This window comes from Pinus tabuliformis, chromosome 8 (genome assembly GCF_031772625.1).
Source record: "Pinus tabuliformis cultivar Carrire ecotype Pingquan chromosome 8, CPIR1, whole genome shotgun sequence".
Taxonomy (NCBI): Eukaryota; Viridiplantae; Streptophyta; class Pinopsida; order Pinales; family Pinaceae; genus Pinus; species Pinus tabuliformis.
Window position 1 is genome coordinate 1,581,693,209 of NC_142294.1, and position 19,649 is coordinate 1,581,712,857.

A 19,649-nucleotide genomic window follows, 5' to 3' on the forward strand; every position below is an offset into this window, starting at 1 on the left:
ACGCCCCTATCCCACTAAGGTGTGATAGTGCCTTAGCAACAAACAAGGAAAACTACTTTCATATTCTTCTTTATGAATTGTAAACGAAGAGGAATAGGATGAACCAACCTGTGTCTTTCGCTAGTCCTTTGATATGATCTCTCTTCTCTTTGACAGCTTCCAGCTACCTGCTCCCTTACTTGCCCAGCTTCACCAAGTTCCTACAAGATCACAGAAGAGGAAAACTACACAAAGACATAGATTTACATTCATAAATAGCTTAGGATCAGATTTAAGCTAAACATGCAAATATAACAAAACATCATTGATACACAAGCATGTAGGAGAAACTCAAATAGTTTTATTGATATAACAAGAAGATCCAGGAGGAGATACAACCAAGTGAGTCCCGATCCAGCATCAACCTCCCAGCAAAGGAATCCCTTCTTCACCTCCAACAAAGCATAAATCACCCAATGCACTAATCTCAATCTCAAAACCAACAGCAATTCTTTGCAAAGTACAAATCCAGCCTCTGGATCTCTGGGATGAGGGATCCATATATAGATGTATGCAGAGAGGATGAGTCAGCTTATGATTTGACTTGTGGCCTCTCTCTGTCAGTTCTTGCTTCCACTTGGAGACTGAGAGCCTCTTACTCATCCTTGGTTGAACTCAGTGAGGCAAGTGTCATTGAGGAAGATTCTGGAAGCTTCCATTGTCTGTCCACCTCGCGGAATGACACTGCCATTTGTCATTTCCCGCTCAGCGCACCCTGGTAGTGCATTTAGGTGTGTTGCAACGCACCTAGATAGTGTACTGGGGTGCTATGCAACGCAGCTAGCTAGTGGAGCAGCTGAAATGATCCTGATTTGACTGATTCTGAGCAGTTTCTGGTGGAGAACTTCTGGGAGAAGCTGTAATTGGTTGACCTTGTTCCTCTAGGGGTAGGAACAACACTTTTAGGGACTTAGGATCCCTTGGTTTATGGACATTTCATGCTTAGAGCTGTAAGGCACAAAAATGTCTATAACAGGGTGATTGTTGAGCATATTGCAAGTTGGTTGTCATTGATATTAAGCTTCATCATTGATGCCAAGGGACTACAACTTTATGGGGAAGTCTATTGATGTGCTTTTGTTGTTTGCACTGTCCCTTGGTGGATGCAGACTACTAGATGTATGATGTGATAGCCTGCCTTTGAAGGCATTTTGTTTACAGGTAAATTGTTCAAATGGTGTTGCAAAGTGTTTACTTAGATAGCCCTCTTAGAGACCTGTACAATGATATATGGAGCTTAGTAAAATTCTGAAGGATTGATGTAAAAATAATTTTAGAAGTGAAGGTATCTGGGATATCTAAGCACATCCAGGAAATATGGGGTTGTATTATTTTACATGTACTAAATTCATACCAAAAATATATGGGTTTCAGTATTATTCCTCCAAAACCAGATTCAAGAGCAGTGTCAAGGTTCCAGTGTTTATGGTTCCACGTGGAGGAAGAGGTATCTGGGGAAGATCTTGATTTATTGACTCAGATGACTTGATATCTAATGTCTCTTTATGATGTGGCCATGAGAGGATGTAATTGAGTATCTGGGCCTCCAAACATGGATCAGATATGACTTTTTTCTAAACATATCGATTCATATTTCTCTAGAAATAAATAAGTGGTGAATACCAGTTGACATGGTAGAATAGCTAGGATGATAGATGGCATTGGGTGGTAATGATGTAGCAACAGTAATGAAATGACACATGGTAGGGAGATTTGGACTTTTTGGGTGGCCAAGTGGCCTATTTTTGTGTGACACATGGCACCAATAAGAGGAAACCACATGGTAAAATGATGTCACTATGATGACGTGGTATAACAAAATGATGTGGCAGTGTGACATGGTAGAGTGTAATGACAGTCTGAGGTGGTAGAACCTGATTGGCTTACAAAGATGAGTTGGATGTTTGGTTGTTGGACATACTAGTTGATATAGCAATGTGATATGTGTTGGTATTATGATTCTGGTTTGGCTCTCTGGTACAGGTGTTGTACTTGATGGCAACTCACTCAAGTGGCAAAATTCTGTTCAGGTTCTCAAAATGATGGAAAATTGGAGGTTCACAGGTACATTGTTCAAAAGGTGCAGACCCGCAGGTTCGACGTCCAGGAAGTGCAGACATACCCGCAGGTTATCCGTTCATAAGGTGCGGTCCCCTAGTTCACTCACTCCAATGCAAAGAAGCGCGCTCACGTGGGGTTTCTTATGTTTGGCCCTTGGTATTTAGCCCATCGTTCATGATCCTATGGTTTTGGCCCGTGGTTTAGGATCTAAATTATTTGAACCCCTGTTTGGATCCCTTGTATTGGTTTTCAATGGTTTTGTCCCATGGTTTGGATAAGGGCTTGCCTATAAAAAGGAAAAGAGATCACTTGGCTAAACACTTGTGAAATTTGAATATCTTAAGATCTGAAAGTTTGGGTAATTGGTTTTAAAAGCTAGATCTAAATCAAGGAGAAAATTTAAGACGAATCTATTGATAAGTTGTGATCTCTCGGGCGCATGATCAGATCTGTGGATCTGACTGACTGTGGCACATTGGAGGATTGTTAATTTGGCCCTAATCAGAGGTTCGCAGGCGATCCACAACGTGAGTGCGGGGGTATGCAATGCAGGAGAAGGCGCAGTGTGGGGGTACACAGCGCAGCAGAAGGCGCAGTGCGAGGTACGCATCACAGGAGAAGGCGCAGTGCGGAGGTATGCAGGGAAGCAGAAGAACAAGTTGTGGAGGTACGCTGTCAGGCGGGCAGTGCAGGTGCAGATCTGAGCAGAGGTACGCAAGGCAGTAGAGCGAGTGGTGCGGAGATAGGCAGAGCAGTAGATCGACCAGGAGCGGATCTGTGCAGTTTAGACACAGAAGAGCTACGGGTATTCGCAGGCCACTATTGGTGAAGTTGCGGACCTATCTTGAAACATTTGTTGGTTGTCATTTATCTATTGCTGAGTTCTGGGTTTAGATTTCTGGTATTACTTTTATGTTTACAGCATTCTGAGAATTTGGGTGATTCATTGGTTGATTGTATAAGGAGATTGGGTGATTTGCATGTACTTGATGATTATTCGATCTTCTTGGGTCTAGATTGAAAATTAATGAAACGTGGTCCCTAAAGAAGTAAAAGAGCAAAGGGGGTTGTAGCTCCCTTCCAAGAGAGACTGGAAAACAAGAGAGAGTTGTAGCTCTCTGCAGGTTGCAGCCTGCGTACTGGTAAAGGACTGCACCATTACAAAATCCTTGTAAAAGAAGCTTCTAATTGAAAGAAGATAGAGACATATTGCAGCAGGTGGTTTTCACCCACATTGGGTTTCCACCTTATATCTAGTGTTCTTAGGTGTGCTTATCTATTTTTCTTGTTCTTGTTCATTATTATATGGCACTGACATACAAATTAATGATCAATATCTGAAGAATAAATTAAATTATATATCTGGAAGGCATATTGAAAAGAATTTGATAATACTGATTCACCCCCCCTCTCAGCATTATTTCCAACAATATGGCCGAGAATTTTGGAAAGAATTTTTAACTGTGAGAAATGTATCTGGGCATCTGGGCCTTTGGGCATTTAGCACACATGTCATATCCCAAAAAACCTCAATTCCAGATTGAATATTTTTTTTTGAATAATATAAATTAAACTAATTCTTAAAAATGTGAAGATAAACACATTCTATGCTTAAGTTGTTCATCCTAGAACACAATCATATGTGTGTGAGAGTTGAATTTTAAGGGGGCAGTGAAAATAAATTTGGCATTTTGATTGCCAAAAAAATATGGTATGCACTGTAGTCTACTAGAAAGAGGTTTTTTGTGGTTGCGTATATAACAAGACTTAAGGAAATGTGAAGAGGTGTGTGTAAGTGTATGGAATAGGGAGGATCTCAATGAAGTGAAGTAGTTGGGAGATAACTATTATTCTCATAGGGTTGAATAATGAGTTTGATCTGTACGAGAAGAAGAGGGATCTACACGTTAAAAGGAATTGATGCAGATTTGTAGGTGATTAGATTGATGTAGCAAATTGACTTGGTCTAGTTGATATAGTCAGAAGGTAAAAATTTCCATGGGAAAAACTATGGAATGATACCCATGGTATTTCAAGGTATCGAGGCTATAAAAGAAAATTTAAGTTATCCCAATGCAGATTTGGAAGGGTCAAGTTTTTTGAAAGGGCCATGTTTATGAAAGGGTTGAGACTATTAGAGGTTGTGCTAACAAAAATAGAGGGTAAGTAAGTGGACTGATTGGTTTATGCTGCATAAAACAAGAAAACAACGAGGACTGATATATTTTGAAGATTGTTGAAGAAGGATGAGCTGGGTAGAAGAGCCCAAAATAAATCTATATGTAGATATAAGATATGAGATGTTGTTTATTGGTAAAAGGAGTAGATTTGAGTGCTGAATCAAATATGAGATTGCAGAGAAAGATTTTCTAGAATGAATTTGTATGTAGATCTAAATTATGAGATGTTGCTGACCGGTAAAAGCAGTAGATTTGAGTTTTGAATCAGATATGAGATTGTAGAGAAAGAGTTTCCATAACAAAGCTAAAATGTTGTGATTAGATTTGAATGTGAGGAAAGAGTTACTGAGTAGATCTAAAAAGTTGTGATCAGATCTGGACCTAAGGGGATAGTTGCAAATAAAAGAGGGAGTTAGAATCAGAAGTATAGATAACCTAAGTATATTGGTAGTTCAGTGAAATATCTAGCTGATTGAGAGTTAAAGCAGTGAGAGAAACATATACAAATATGAATTTTAAAGTGATAGGGTACCTATGGATCTAACTTTAAAAATGGATGAAAAAGGGATATGTTAGGTTAAGTACGTTGGTTCTTGCATATCAGGGAGTCATTCTTTCGGCTGATTCTTGTTGTAAGCAAGTGCTTACAAATTAGGGAGTCAATGCTCTGTTTAGGTTGATGCCTCCTATAAGTGGGTTATTCTTTCTTATTAGTTCCAGTAAAAATGATATAAAAATAGGTTGGAGCTTGCATTTACATAAAAAAAATAAAAACAAGATTTGTGGTTTTCTCCTTTGATAGGTTTCCGCGTATATCTGGTGTCTATATGTGTCTCATATGTGTACATTGTTTATAGTGATGTTGTGTGATTGATGAGTTATTTACATGGTTGATTAATTTTGTTAAAATTCAGCTTAGAGGTGTTTGAGGGAAACCCTCCAAAGCGATAAGCTCAAATCACATGACAAAAATGATAAAAAAAAAAGAAGGGATACCATGGTGTAATTTCACAATTTTGTTCATTGGGTGTTCAACCATGTATATGCTCTTCTCCCATGGATCTCTAAAAAATTATAAACAGTCATTCCAAGATATTTGGAGAGATGCCTAGGGGTCTTTATCTTGCTTGAGATTATGACCATGCTACTAACTTACAACCTGGATATGTACCACCTAACACTAAGCCTTATTGATGTCCATATGCATAGAAGAGTGATATTAAGTGTCTAGTTCAAGAAAATTTAAGAAGTTGACATAATTCAACCTAGCCAAAGTGATTTCTCTTTACCAGTGGTGATGGTTATGAAAATAGATGGTTCATGGAATATGTGTCAATATTATAGGCAACTCAATAAAATGACAACAAAATATAAGTTTCCTATTTTTGCAATTGATGAATTCCTAAATGAATTGCATGGAGAAATATTATTTACTAAGTTATATCTCTATTCTAGATATCACTGAATCGTAATGAGGTAAGAATACATTCCCAAAATAACCTTTAGAACTCGTGAAGGTAATTATGGTTTTATGGTTATGCCATTTGGACTTACTAATGCACCTTCAACATTTCAAATCTTGATGAATCCTATTTTGAAAACCTTCCTTAGAAATTTTGCATTAGTATCTTTTGACAACATAATATTCTATAAAAAACCTTACGAAGAGAATGTACAACATGTTGATAGGGTCTTAACACTATTGGAAGCACAACAACTATATGCAAAGCCTTCCATGTGTTCCATTGGGGTTTAAGAAGTGGAATATTTGGGTCATATTGTATCCCATGAATGAGTCAAAGTGGACCCTAAAGAAATCAAAGCCATGAGTGAACGATCAATCCCTAAGACCTTGAAGAAACTCAAAGGATTCTTAGGATTAACAGAATATTACCACAATTTTGTCCAAAATTATGGTCAAATAACATCATCTCTTACACAATTATTGAAAAACAAAATGTTTTCTCACACTAAAAAAGTGACCAATTATTTTGATAAAATTAAAGAGGGTACGTGTACAACTCCCATATTGACCACATTTGACTTTATTGGAATTACTGAGATGGGGGTGGCGGGGTGGGGGTGAGGGTGAATAAATATTTCACTTTTTTTTAATAAATTAGTATCAAAATCATTAACCAATAACATCACATCATGAAGTACACAAGAAATATCTTAAAAATTTATTTATATTACAAGGGAAGCTACATATTTTGTTTTACCAGCTACAACTAGAAGGGATACAACCCCAAGATATTTACGAGCCACTACTAGAAGGAGTTACAACCCCTGGTTTACCAACATCCACTGGAAGGAGGCAACAACCCTCTAAAGGAAGCTACAACTTCCTTTCCTAGCACCACCTTACCACCTCTAAAATAAAAGAAATAGAAACTTCTTAGGCTCCCATGCCAAGGACAATGACCCAATTATAATACCCAACAATCTCAGCAATCATATATTCTAGTCACTATTTTCTTAGCTTCTCACATCAAAAGTCATGGTCTTCCTTCTCTTTTAATAGTCCCACCATTGCTTTTCATGAGTATGGCTTGTTAGTACTCTAACTTGTTGGTGTGGGACAATTTATTTCTTTATAGGACCATTCTATCAATTCTTTATAAATATAATCATTTCCTTCAACTCATAGTGTGGTCACAACTTCGATCTTGCTATGATGTAGACCCATCCATCCATTGAATATGCTGACAATTTAAGAGTCTTTTCAGGGAGCTCTTGCACAATTTCAAAACTCCACTCTGCCAAAAAAATCTCCATGGATATTTTTTTGTCATGTTCATCAGTGCCAATAGTTTCAATTTTCACACATAATCATTTGATTATGAGGAAATTCACCAGCACATTTCCATGCATGGTGCTACAAATGCTAAATTTTTCTCTTGATCAAATTATACTGCAAATATCCACATCGGATATCATTTTATAAATGTTATTCCTTCCTAGTGAACATCGTTAAACAAAAAATTAAGAAAGAATTATAAATGTAATATCCATGAGTAAGACATCAAAATTGTAAACTTCAGTGGTGGTGATGCTCTCCACAATGCCACAACCACATATCATTGACAACATTGTCAAGGTTTTATTGTTTAGTGTATTAACATATATAGATGCAAAGTATATCCTTACACATTGAGAATAGTAGATTGTTCATAGGTCGTGCTTGAGCAGAGTGGATTTGGTATAGATTTTGATGAATCCTCAAATCACCATGCTTGTAACATTGTCCTCATCTAGAGCCACTATAACAGCAAACATTCCATGGAATTTCTTCACGCATGAACAAGTTGGCTTCCTCAAGCCCATTCTTTGTTACATGACATACTATGCATAATGGTCAGCCAATGAAACCTTTCCTCCCCTAAGATATTAGCACTGTTTCATGCCTTATGAAAACAAACCAATTCAATTTCTCCAACACATAGACCAGGTATTTATCTAATCACATCAAGTCTCAATAAACCATCACACCATTTCATTATAGACCATATGCAGGCTATTATTCATGTAGATTATTGTATACCTTATCTTTGGTTTGTTGTCATTCTGTTATGCGGAATCTACGACTGCTAACAGAAGTATCTTCCCTAGGCCTCGTGGAATGACCTAAAACAATAGAAAGACAAAGGCACTAATGTTTTCCTTAAAGTAAATAGATAATGTGATGAAGGCTACCTGGAATCTGTTGTATGTTTCTCTCCTTCCTTGGCTTGAATTCTCCAATCCTAACTCCAAATATTATTATTATAACATGCATATTCAGATAACACAAGCCAACGATCCACGAAATGTATGTAGCAACATCTAATCACTTTATTCAATAGATCAACATGGTATTGAAATATATGAAACCGTAACATCATATATACAAAAACAAAGAACTCATTCCATTAATAGAAATGGAGTGAGTTAAAACCAAAAATAGGTTTTGATCCTATAAAATAGCTCCTCAAAGTTGACTTGTCCTTTTCTTGTCACAAGGTGAGCCTCTAATAACCCTAATGCATGGGAATATATCTCTCACATCAACATCATAATGGTAGAATCACTCTCCAAAAGGCAACAATTACCAACTAGGTGCTTGTGGAATGAGGTAAATATATAGGAAGGAGAGGTAGTTCATGAATTCTTATCCATTTACCAATCTAGGCTTGAGATCCAAAAGTAATGGGAGGATGAGACCAAGGGATAAGATGGTGATTTCTCCAAGGTGGAATCAGATAGGATTTGAATGTTTATCCAAGGTAAATGGTTGAAACAACCTCTATAAGCCTCTAGAAGAGGAATCTTCAGAATTTTTTACTTTTTCTTGAATTTCTAGAATCAGCACACCCCGATAGTTATGCAGGGTGCACTGCTTAACACCCTGAGAGAAGGAGAGACTACAATATAATGTAGTTTCTTAGTTATGTAGCATGTGCTAGTCCTTAAAATGAATGAAATAAGGTGATTTCAGGCAGAAACTCAGGGATTAGATAGAGTCATGCTTAGAGCTTTGTGTAAGGATGATGAAAAGGAGGTAAAAGGATGTTGATTGATCCAGTTGAAGACCTATTGTCTAGATGTGACAAAATGACCTATAAAACATTCCATTGATCCCTATGCAGGAATTACGCATGTGCATGAACAAAGAAACAAAAATAAAAATAATTGGAACTTTTGATCACACCATTGATATAGACTCAAATTGATCCATAGAAAAAATTAACCCTTAATTGCTGACCATGATCAATTCACATTGGGTCAAACCTTTCATAGCTTATTCAGAAAAAATGCTTTGAATCCCATCAATTTCTTCTACTTTTCCTCTTAATTCCTTAATGCTTAATAAGAAGATTATAATCGATTCATCATAAATCAAATACTTTGTTTCTTGGATTAGGCACCATGTTCCAACCTCAAATACTTTGTTTCTTGGACCAGGGCGCCTAATCCAAGAAAAAAAGTATTTGATTTGTGATGAATCGATTATAATCTTATGGTTAAGCATTAAGGAATTAAGAGGAAAAGTTGAAGAAATTGATGAGATTATATCTATATATATATATATATATATATATATATATAGGGTTATGAGGGTTGGCATAATAGTTAGGCTGACCAACAATTCAACTTGTAGCCAACTTGCCTTATATTAGATTGATAAGTGATTTGGGGCCAATATTATCAAGGTAAGTTTTTTCAAGTGTTATAAAGGAGGAGTTCACTAGAGTTACTTACAATAATTAAATAAAATTGAACATCTCTTCAGTAAATAAGACCCACAAAGTGTACAACCTATCATTCAAAATGGCATGACCAATTTAGAGTGATCTTGTGCTCATTCACCCTTTGACATCAATGGAAATTTCTTCCAACAATCTGCCCCTTGTCATTGATGTCAACATTCATGCTCTCCTTATCTCATGCTCCACTTGTTGTCATGCTCCCCTTATCTCCATGTTGTTGGAAATACTGAGAGTGGGGGTGAATAAACATTTCTTAACAATTATCACTTTTTAACCCTTTTTAGAGCATTAGTTAATCCTCACTTATTATTATTGTTCTTCTTCAGATAAACATAAATAATAATCCACAATAGACAACACCATACAACAATGCATATAGAAAACAATGGACATAGATATCTTTAGGTGGAAAACCTCATCTGGGTCAAATTATCTTCTCTTCCTCTTTAAAAGAAAAGTAATTACATCAAGATTCCAGCTACAGATTAGGGATGTGTCAACCCCCTAATTTATAGGCTAAAACTTGTAGGACACTACTAAACCCTAATACCCTGCTACAACCGGAAGGACGCCCTAATGCCCTATAATCAAGCCACAACTTGATGAGCATCCCAACACTTTGTTTACCAACTGCTATCATAAATGATGCTTCCTCACTTTGTATTTTATCAACCCCAACTGAAAGGATGCCATAATGCCCTATGTAAGCTACAACCTACCCTAACACCACCCTGTCACCATGAAGTGTTCTCGGGCCACAACCTGAAGGTGACTCCAATCATCTACCTTACACCACCCTGCCACCCTGAAGAGCCAGTGGACCATGTTTAACAATTTTAAGACTGGAACCCCATGTGCTCTAAATAAATAGAAGAATGTTGTGAAGAAGACACTATTATAACTTAACAAATCCTAATAGCAAGTAACCACACTATCCAAACTGATTAAAGCTTCATTACTAACGTTTCCAAGTCAAGTAACCACTACACAATTTGAATACTGCTTAACTACACATCATTGTCACTGCTCAACTACACATCATTTTCATTGCATACACAGATCACTGCACATCTTATCATTTCTTAATATCAAGAGTTCACAATGTTGGCTACCATTGTATGTCACTGTACTTAACTTCTCACAAATGAATAAGAATCAAGGCTCATACGAAGAAAATCATAGTTCACACTACTTCATCGTTCCCAACTGCTCACAATGCTACAACCATCTGGCACTACTATTAAATGATGGCACAAATCAAGGTGCCTCAAGTCGTCCCTATGACCCACAACCAATTCTCTCAAGCTTTGTCCTCGGAGAGCTACCAACAGATGTGTAAACAATGTTTCTCAACTGGTCAAACCCTACTATCCATATTTACTTCAATATGTTGTACAACTCGATGAGATTACCTTCAAAATTTACTACCCTGCAAGGTTACAATTGTGTCACTATACACAAATTCCTAGGTCATCATTGTCATATGTCTATGTTCCTTAATCTATGGGTCAATTCAATAAGTCATGTCAAAGTTAAGGTGTCAACTCAATGTCAATGTCTTATAGTAATGCAACATTGTCATATAGTGTCTTAGTCAAGTATAGTCAAAATCAAGACACTTGTCAACTTAATGTAAACTCACTGTTCCAATGTAAGGGTCAAGTCAATATGTAATTATTTCACCAATGTGTCATAGTTAAGTCTCATTCAAAAAGAGTTAAGTCAAGGTTAAGGTGTCAACTCAAATTCATATCTATGTATCACTATCATGTCACAGTCAAGTAAAGTCAAAGTCAAACATCATAGTATCCTCACTAAGTCAATCAATGTTTCACTTCATAATCAAGGTATTTTTCATGTTAAGATATCAAGCATATTTCAAGCATATTAAGTCAATTCACGCTTCATATTGTCAATAAAAAATCATGTTCCTATGTAAATGTAACAATGTGTCACTTTTTGTCCCATCACATATCACTTGTCAACTTTGTATCATTAGATAAGGACAATGGAAATCCTAACAGCAGTCAAAGTCAAGATAATGTCAATTTTCATATAGTGTCAAAGTCAAATGAGTTAAGTCAAAGTCTATCAATTCATATTTGCATAGCTCAATATCCTATACTACAACACAGTCCACTGGTGTTGTTGCTTCATGCACTATTTCAGTCAATGTTATGTTACAAATTTCTCTTATGAATAGATCTACGTGCCTATTGTGCATGAAATTTAACTCAAAAATTCTCCACATAGATCTTATGTATGATCTTATCTTTAATATTTTGAAGAAAAATGAACTCCCTTTGTTGTCTAACTTAGATATTAGATATTGAGCCCAAAAATGTGTTGGTTTAGTTGCTGAAGTTGAGATTGAAAAATAATTATCTCTTTGCCAAACCAATTAATGTTGCTTCTACAATTAATACAAAATTACTCCATCCAGCATAGCGAGTTCATCGTTTATGTAGGCAGAAAAATATGGTTAATATATTAATACATGCCAAATGTTCAAGCATTTTATGCTAATACTATTCAGATTATGTGACCGAGCACACATTAATTTATCCTTGAAAATCAACCTCAATTGAACTATTGTAACTTGACTAAACTACTTACTCACTCACCATTCAAAATATTAGAGAATAATCAAACCATTACAACCATATCATAAGTTAAAAATACAAAGGAAAATGTATGACATCACAGTAGTCAATCAAGGTTTCCCTAATCCATAAGAGAAAAATGTTTACATAGGCTTGCGGCCTAGCCCAACATGTCCAAAAAAAAACCAAAACACATAAGAAGAAATTCCCCCATTGATGTTTTGACCTTGTCAGCTACCAGATTTAAGTCAAAATAATACGAGCAGACAACGAGAGGCTCGCTTGCATCAGTAATTGAAAACATGGGCCAGGTTGCCACATAATTAACCCGTGGCAGGGTAGGTAAGACTTCCATATAAGGAACATTCAGGGGTGTCGGATGATTAGTAGTCGAAGCAATATCAATGTATGAAAGTTGATCAGCCATCACAATGTTTCCATTATGAGGGAAGGACATCACGCGAAAGAGTGTCGATACGACAACTTTCATGGCATAAACATAGTCTCCCCTAAGAAGAAAATTGAAATCTAAGGGACCTTGGATGACCATAAGATCAATATAGATAGTTTTACCTTCCAATATAATGGGTAACTTAGGAAGGATCCCTAAAGGTTCACTAACGGTTCCTTTAAAAGATAAAAGAATTATGAGTAATAGTTACAGGTTGAGGGGAGCCCAAATATTGCTAAGCAGTCAAGGGTAAAATACTGACAAAAGCACCTTCATCTACATTTGTGCGACACACATTCTTACCATAAGCCTTCACAATTTTTTGGAAATGGGTGGAATAAGGAAGATGGGGTTCTGTCAGTCTACTCCAATCAAAAGAAATAGCCTCATTACTTGGATGGGGTTCAAAATCAACAGATGATATTACCCCATGTGTAGAAGAACCTGAGCGATATGAATTTCACTCTCTAAAGGAGAGTGTGATTGATCGAATATGGAATCGATTCGACTACTTGATCAACAAATAATCCATCAAACGAAGTGACACATGTTTCACCCTCCAATGGAAGAGTGAGATTGATTTTACTTGGATTTAGATCAATCACTTTGTCAATCAATGATAGAAGGGGAGAAAGCTTGCGGTAATTAGTTAGAAGTTGTTGTTGTGAAACAATAATTTTTTCCAAGAATTTTGAGGCTTCATCCATGTGAGGGAAAATGTGACTACGATGAGTCCCTTTGCATAACCGACAAGGAAACCTAACTTTAATATTTTTTCCCCAGAACCTGAGAATCATTGGTTAATGGATCAACAGTAAGTTGATAAGAATAATTTGACCATACTTCAAAAACCTTAGGAATACTAGGAAAATTGATAAGGAAATGGTCACCCTTACAAAGCTTCAAAGGGTATTTTGGCTTACGATGCAATGTATAAGTTCCCTCAACATCACCAATACTTACGGCCATGGTTGGTTGGTTGACTTCTTTCTTATCTTGCTTCTTCTTCTTCTTCCCTTTCTTCTTATTCTTAGTCACCTGGTTACTAGCATCAAGGTTTTTACCAGGCGAAGAAGAAAGGGAGTAGGACATGTTGGGTGAATAAGGTAAAGGGTCAATAATAGGTTGGTGATGTTGAGATAGTGAACTCGCTTGAGCTGGTAAAATTGGAGTATATGGAATTAAAGAAGTTGAGAATATGCATATAGGTAAACCTATCGTGAATTCAGGAAGTGACAATGTAGCCATATAAGGAGGGTCGACATTTCCAATATTCAGAAAGGACTAGGAACTCGTTAATGGGGTTTCCTTGGTTGTTAAATTCTGAATGGGTAGCCATTACATTCAATCCAAATAAGTTTTATTATTAAAATTAAATAATATTGACAATCCACACCTAAGGTCTTGTAAAAAGTAAAAACAAACAAGGTAACACACGCTAAAAAATATAGGAATTCATACCATACAAACTGACTTCTCATAAAGATCAATAACTACTAGTTGGTGAACAAATCCAACGTCACATTGATCAAGGTGAAAAGCTTTATAGAAATGAGTGTTTGGAACCAGCGACCCTGACAACCTTCTTAATGAAACAGTCTGGGGCAAATAACTTCGCTTATACCATCTCAAGCAAAGATTACCCTCCAAAAAGTCCAAGTGAGTCTAATCAACATCTATTCCAGGTACATCAGGACCTTCCCTCTGCCGTCACCTTACGTAGAGCCCTAGGATTATGGTCACGAATTTTACCAAATACAATAATTTTATTCTTAGATGAGACGTACACGTAAGGGCAGAGTAACAAGCTCAATCCCCTTGAAGGCTCCTCCACATGATCAATTGGAGGTTTAATTTCAAGTGACCCTGAGTACCTTTCGTTACTATTTTAATTCGTGAAAATCACTATATCTTAGCCAATGAAGTGGGTACGATCACTTCACCAGATACAACATGATCTCGTGCTTAACTCATGTATAAGAAGAGCTTCCTAGAGCAAAACTGAAATAATTGGATTTCTCTCCCTAACTTGAGATTCTATTGTTTGTATGTAGGTTTGGAAAGTTTACTCACTTTCTTATTCCAAATCCTTACACTTAATCTACTGTATGTGGAAAGAGCCCTAAAAATAATAAAAATTCTAGATGAATTTTATTAATGTTGTGTTATTAAACTATTATTTACAGAAAGGGTAAATGGACGTGAAACTGATGGTATTAAGACTTGACTCAAAACTATAATTCATCAAATATGAAATTTGTAATCTCTTCATTTCGATGAATTCTAGCAAGAGTAAGTAAAGAGGTTATTCTTTAAAATATTAACTCCAAAATTTACCTCTTCTAATTTTTCAATGTAATTCAAAGATCTAAGTTGCAAACCATGCAATGTAATCCATGCACAATTTGCGTGAATACTATGAAAATGTAATTTATGCACAATTTTCATTCAAGAAATGAGAATTCTAACCACGCAAATATAATCTATGTATGAGAATTCTTCAAAACAAACACAAGATGATTCCAAATTAGAGAAAGAACAATAAAGACTATTTCCTTTCACTAATGCAACTAAAGAACCAATCAAGTGTAAGTAAAGGTAATCTATGCAGCTCTGTGCTAAAGGTAATCTACGTAGCTCTGTGCTCTATTTCTAAACATAACCATGGAGGTCACAAAACTTAAAGAAAAAATTGAAAAGTATCCAAGCAAATCACAAAATTTGAAAAATCATTAACTTGTCAAGACTGAGATAAAGCTATCAAAAAAAGTTCGAGAATAAAAAACAAGGGATGGAAGAGAACAGGACATTACCCAGTGGAGTCGCCAATTTGTTAGGCGGATAAATCCCTCTTGTTGACAAGATTGATCTCCCTAGATCCTAAAAGGAAACTAGAAACAAACAGATAATCAAGCTAATTCCTTCCATGAATCTATCATCTCTTGAATCATAAGCTAACAAGGTGGGAAAAGGAAATTCATACCTTATTACAGCATGCTTGATGAAGAACCCCCTTTGTGCTTCAGTGTAGTTCCTCCATTCTTGAATCTAGACCTATACACATGGAAACAACAAAGGATCAAAGGCATATGCAACATAAATGATTCAATAATTCAAACTAGTGATCAAGGAGACTAGTAACAAACATCATTCCAATGGAAAAATATAAATAACATAAACCATCCATGAAATTGATCAATTAATCCATTAAACAATGAAGTGAGAAGAAATGCTTGTTTGTATTAATTTCATAAACATAAAGGAGCTACAAAACCTGTGCCTTGTGAAGCTCCTCCCATTCATCACAATCCTCTCCAAGAATGATAAGCTCTCCAACCTGTTTCCCCCAGCACAAAGTTACTCTCAACAACCTCCCTCAATTACCCCACCTATGGCTTGATTAATAGGCCAAAAGGAAGTAGTTTTATATCCTTAGTCCAAGGATGAGATCCACTAAAATAGGGATGAGGGCTCCTTGAAGAATGGGAATTAGTTCCATAAAAAATGAGGTTAGGTTCGAATAAACATGAGTTCGAGGCTTTCTGTTAGGAATGATTCGCCCAACAATGATTCTAGGTATCACTTTTTATTTTTACTTTTTATTGATTTACCTGCGCAGTTTCTAGTGGAAGACATTGTGCAGATATGCACAGTTTATAGTGGAAGAAACTACAGATGTGTGGTTTTTGTTCAGAAAAACTGCACAAATTCTCAAAAGCAGGGTTTTGTACCATGAGATCTAGAAATTCCACTTTATTCAAGGTATATAAGTTGTTGAATTGCAAGGGAGTGCTTCATGACACTTGGATGGATGGCGAGAGATCCAATTTTGATGATCAATTTCCTAATGCGAAAAAATGACGTGTAACAAAACATGATTCTAGGGCTTTGTTGATATCCTTTGTAGTTAACCCTACTATGACTTTGCAATCCCTAGCCTTACACCCAAAATATGTACATGAATAAAAAAAACCAAGATATATACTTTGGTACTTTGGAGAGTTGGATTTGCATGATGGTTTTATGAAATTTTTCTACCATGGAGGGGGTCCAATCTTCTATAACTCTTCTTAGTGAGGTGTCTTCTTGAGAATATAACTTCTTGGATTATCAACTTCATGTTTCTTCTGGTTTTCACTTAGCCTGTTGAGAACAATGATTTCACTTTCACATTTTTCTCCAAATTTCTCCTTTGGGGACTTGGTGTTTGCATCATCTTTGCATGGAGGTTCACTTGGACTTGATTTGTTGTAGCTGACAATTTTATCTAGCCCTTTCAAGATTTTAGACTTTTTATTGAGCTTCTTTACTTCAACTCTTAATGACACAACTTCTTCACACTTCTTGCAATCTTCTTCCTTCTTCTTTAGCTGACATTTGGTCACTTCTTCAATTCTTCTTGCTTCTTCAAGATGGATCTTCAAAGAGAGTATTTCTTCTTTAAGCCTTCTCTCTTGTTGATAAAATTTTGTTTGTAGCTTGACAAAGTCCTTAGATTTTTCTTTAAGATGATTTGTCAAAAATGATTCTTTCCTTTTTTCTTCTTGAACCTAGGTCTTTAAGTGAGTAGCTTCCTTTTTGACTTGTTTTGCATAAATCTCTTCTAACCTTTCCCAAAGGTCTTTAGCTGAAGAGAATTATCCCACCTTACCTTTTACAGGATCTGATAAGCCTCTTAAAATGATATTCATTTCTCTTGCATCATCTTATTTTGACTCCTTTGTGGATGTATCTCCTGCCACAACTCAAAATCATATATAATCTAGGATTTTTAAATCGATCTCCGTAAATGCACTCCATAACTCATAGTTTATTCCATCAAACACGGGAGGAGACATGATAGTTGGGTAAAATTAATGTTCATTAATGACTTTAGTATGATTTGGCATCATTGCAATAGAGGAGACTTTATTTTCCCTTTCCTTGGAGCAATTGGAGGCTAGCCTTTTTTCCTTCCCCATCTTGTTCCTGAGATCTTCTTTCTAGCTATTAGATTGTGATGAAGGAACCTTCTATGATTCTAATTGTTGGAAACACTGGGGGGGTGAATCATTATTTCACTTTTCATTACAAATTAGTATCAAAAGCATTAACCAATAACATCACATCAAGAAGTACACAAGAATTATATGAACAGTTTATTTATATTACAAGGGCAGATACAACATCTAGTTTATCAGCCACAAATGGAAGGGTTACAACCCCAATATATTTACCAACCACTATTGGAAGGAGCTACAACCCCTAGTTTACCAACATCCACTAGAAGGAGGTGACAACATCTTGAAGGAAGCTACAACTTACTTGCCTATCACCACCCTTCCACCCTCTAAAATAAAAGACAAAATAAAAACTTCTTGGGATCCCACCCCAGGGATAATGACCTAATTAAAATACCCAACAATCTCAACAATTATATAATATGGTCACTATTCTCTTATGTGCTCACATGAAAGTTCATAGTCTTCCTTCTCTTTTTATAGTCCCACTATTGTTTTTCATGAGTAGGGCTCGTTACTCTAACATGTTGGCATGTGACAATTTATTTCTTTATAAGACCATTTTGTAAATTATTTATAATCATAATTGTTACCTTCAACTCAAAGTGTGGTTCCAACTTTGATCTTGCTATGATGTAGACCCATCCATCCATTCAATTTGTTAATAATTTAACAATATTTTCAAGGAGCTCTTTCACAAGTTCAAAACTCCACTTTGCCTAAGAAATATCATGGATATTTTTTTGTCATGTCCATCAATCCCAATAATTTCAATTGTCACACATAATAAATTGAATATGAGGATATTCACCCTCTCATTTCCATGCATGGTACTACAAATGCCAAGTTTTTCTCTTGACTAATTTACGCTGCAAATATCCATAATAGATATCATTCTATAAATGTCATGACTTCTTAGTGAACACAGCTAAACAAAAATCTGGAAATAATTCTCAATGTAAAATCCATGAGTAAGACCTCGAAATTGTAAACCTCAATGATGGTGATTCTCTCCACAATGCCACAACCACATATCATTGACAACATTGTAAGGGTTTTTTTTATCAGTGTACTAATAGATGCATATGTAGAGTATATCCCTACACTTTGAGAATATTATATTGCTCATATTTCATGCTTGAGGATAGTGGACATGGTATGGATTTTGATGAATCCTTAGATAATTGTGCTTGTAACTTTGTCTTCATGTAGAGCCGCAATAAAAGCAAACATTCCATGTCATTTATTCACGCATGAAGAAGGTAGCTCTTGCAGACCAATTCTTTGTTAATTGGAATACTATGCATCATGTTCAATCAACGAAACCTTTCATCCCCTTATATCTATGCATTGTTTCAAACCATATGAAAACTAACCAATTCAATTGCTCCAACATGAAGATTGAGTATTTCTCTAATCGCATCAACTCTTAGCAAACCATCACACCATTGCATTATATATCATACACACATTATTATTCATGTAGGCCATCATATACCTTATCTCAAGTTTTCTTCCATTCCACAGATCCATACACTAGAATTACACCTGTGTCAGAACAAAGAAACAAAAATAAAAATAATTATAACTTCTGATCACACCATTTCTCTAGACCCAAATTGATCCATAGAAAATACTAACCCTCAATCGCTAACCATGACCAATTTGCATTGGACCAAAAAAATTTGCACCTTATTCTCAAAATTCCTCATTTCTTCACCATGAGATTATAATCTATTCGTGACAAATCAAATACTTTGTTGCTTGGATTATGCACCCCGTTCTAACCTAGGATTTCAGAAGGTCGAGTGAGGCATGTTATTCGATGTTGTATGACCACGAATGGGTTAATCCAACCAGAGTTACAATAGTTAGATAAACTTGAAAATATCTTTAGTCAAGAAGACCCAAAAGGCTTACAACCTGTCATACAAATTTGTGTGACGAGGACTACCAATATCGAGTGGTCTTACACTCATTCAACCCTTTGACATTAATGATAATTTATTCCAACATACTTCACAAAAACCTTCATTGTGGAGTGTGATGCCTCAAGCCATGGAATT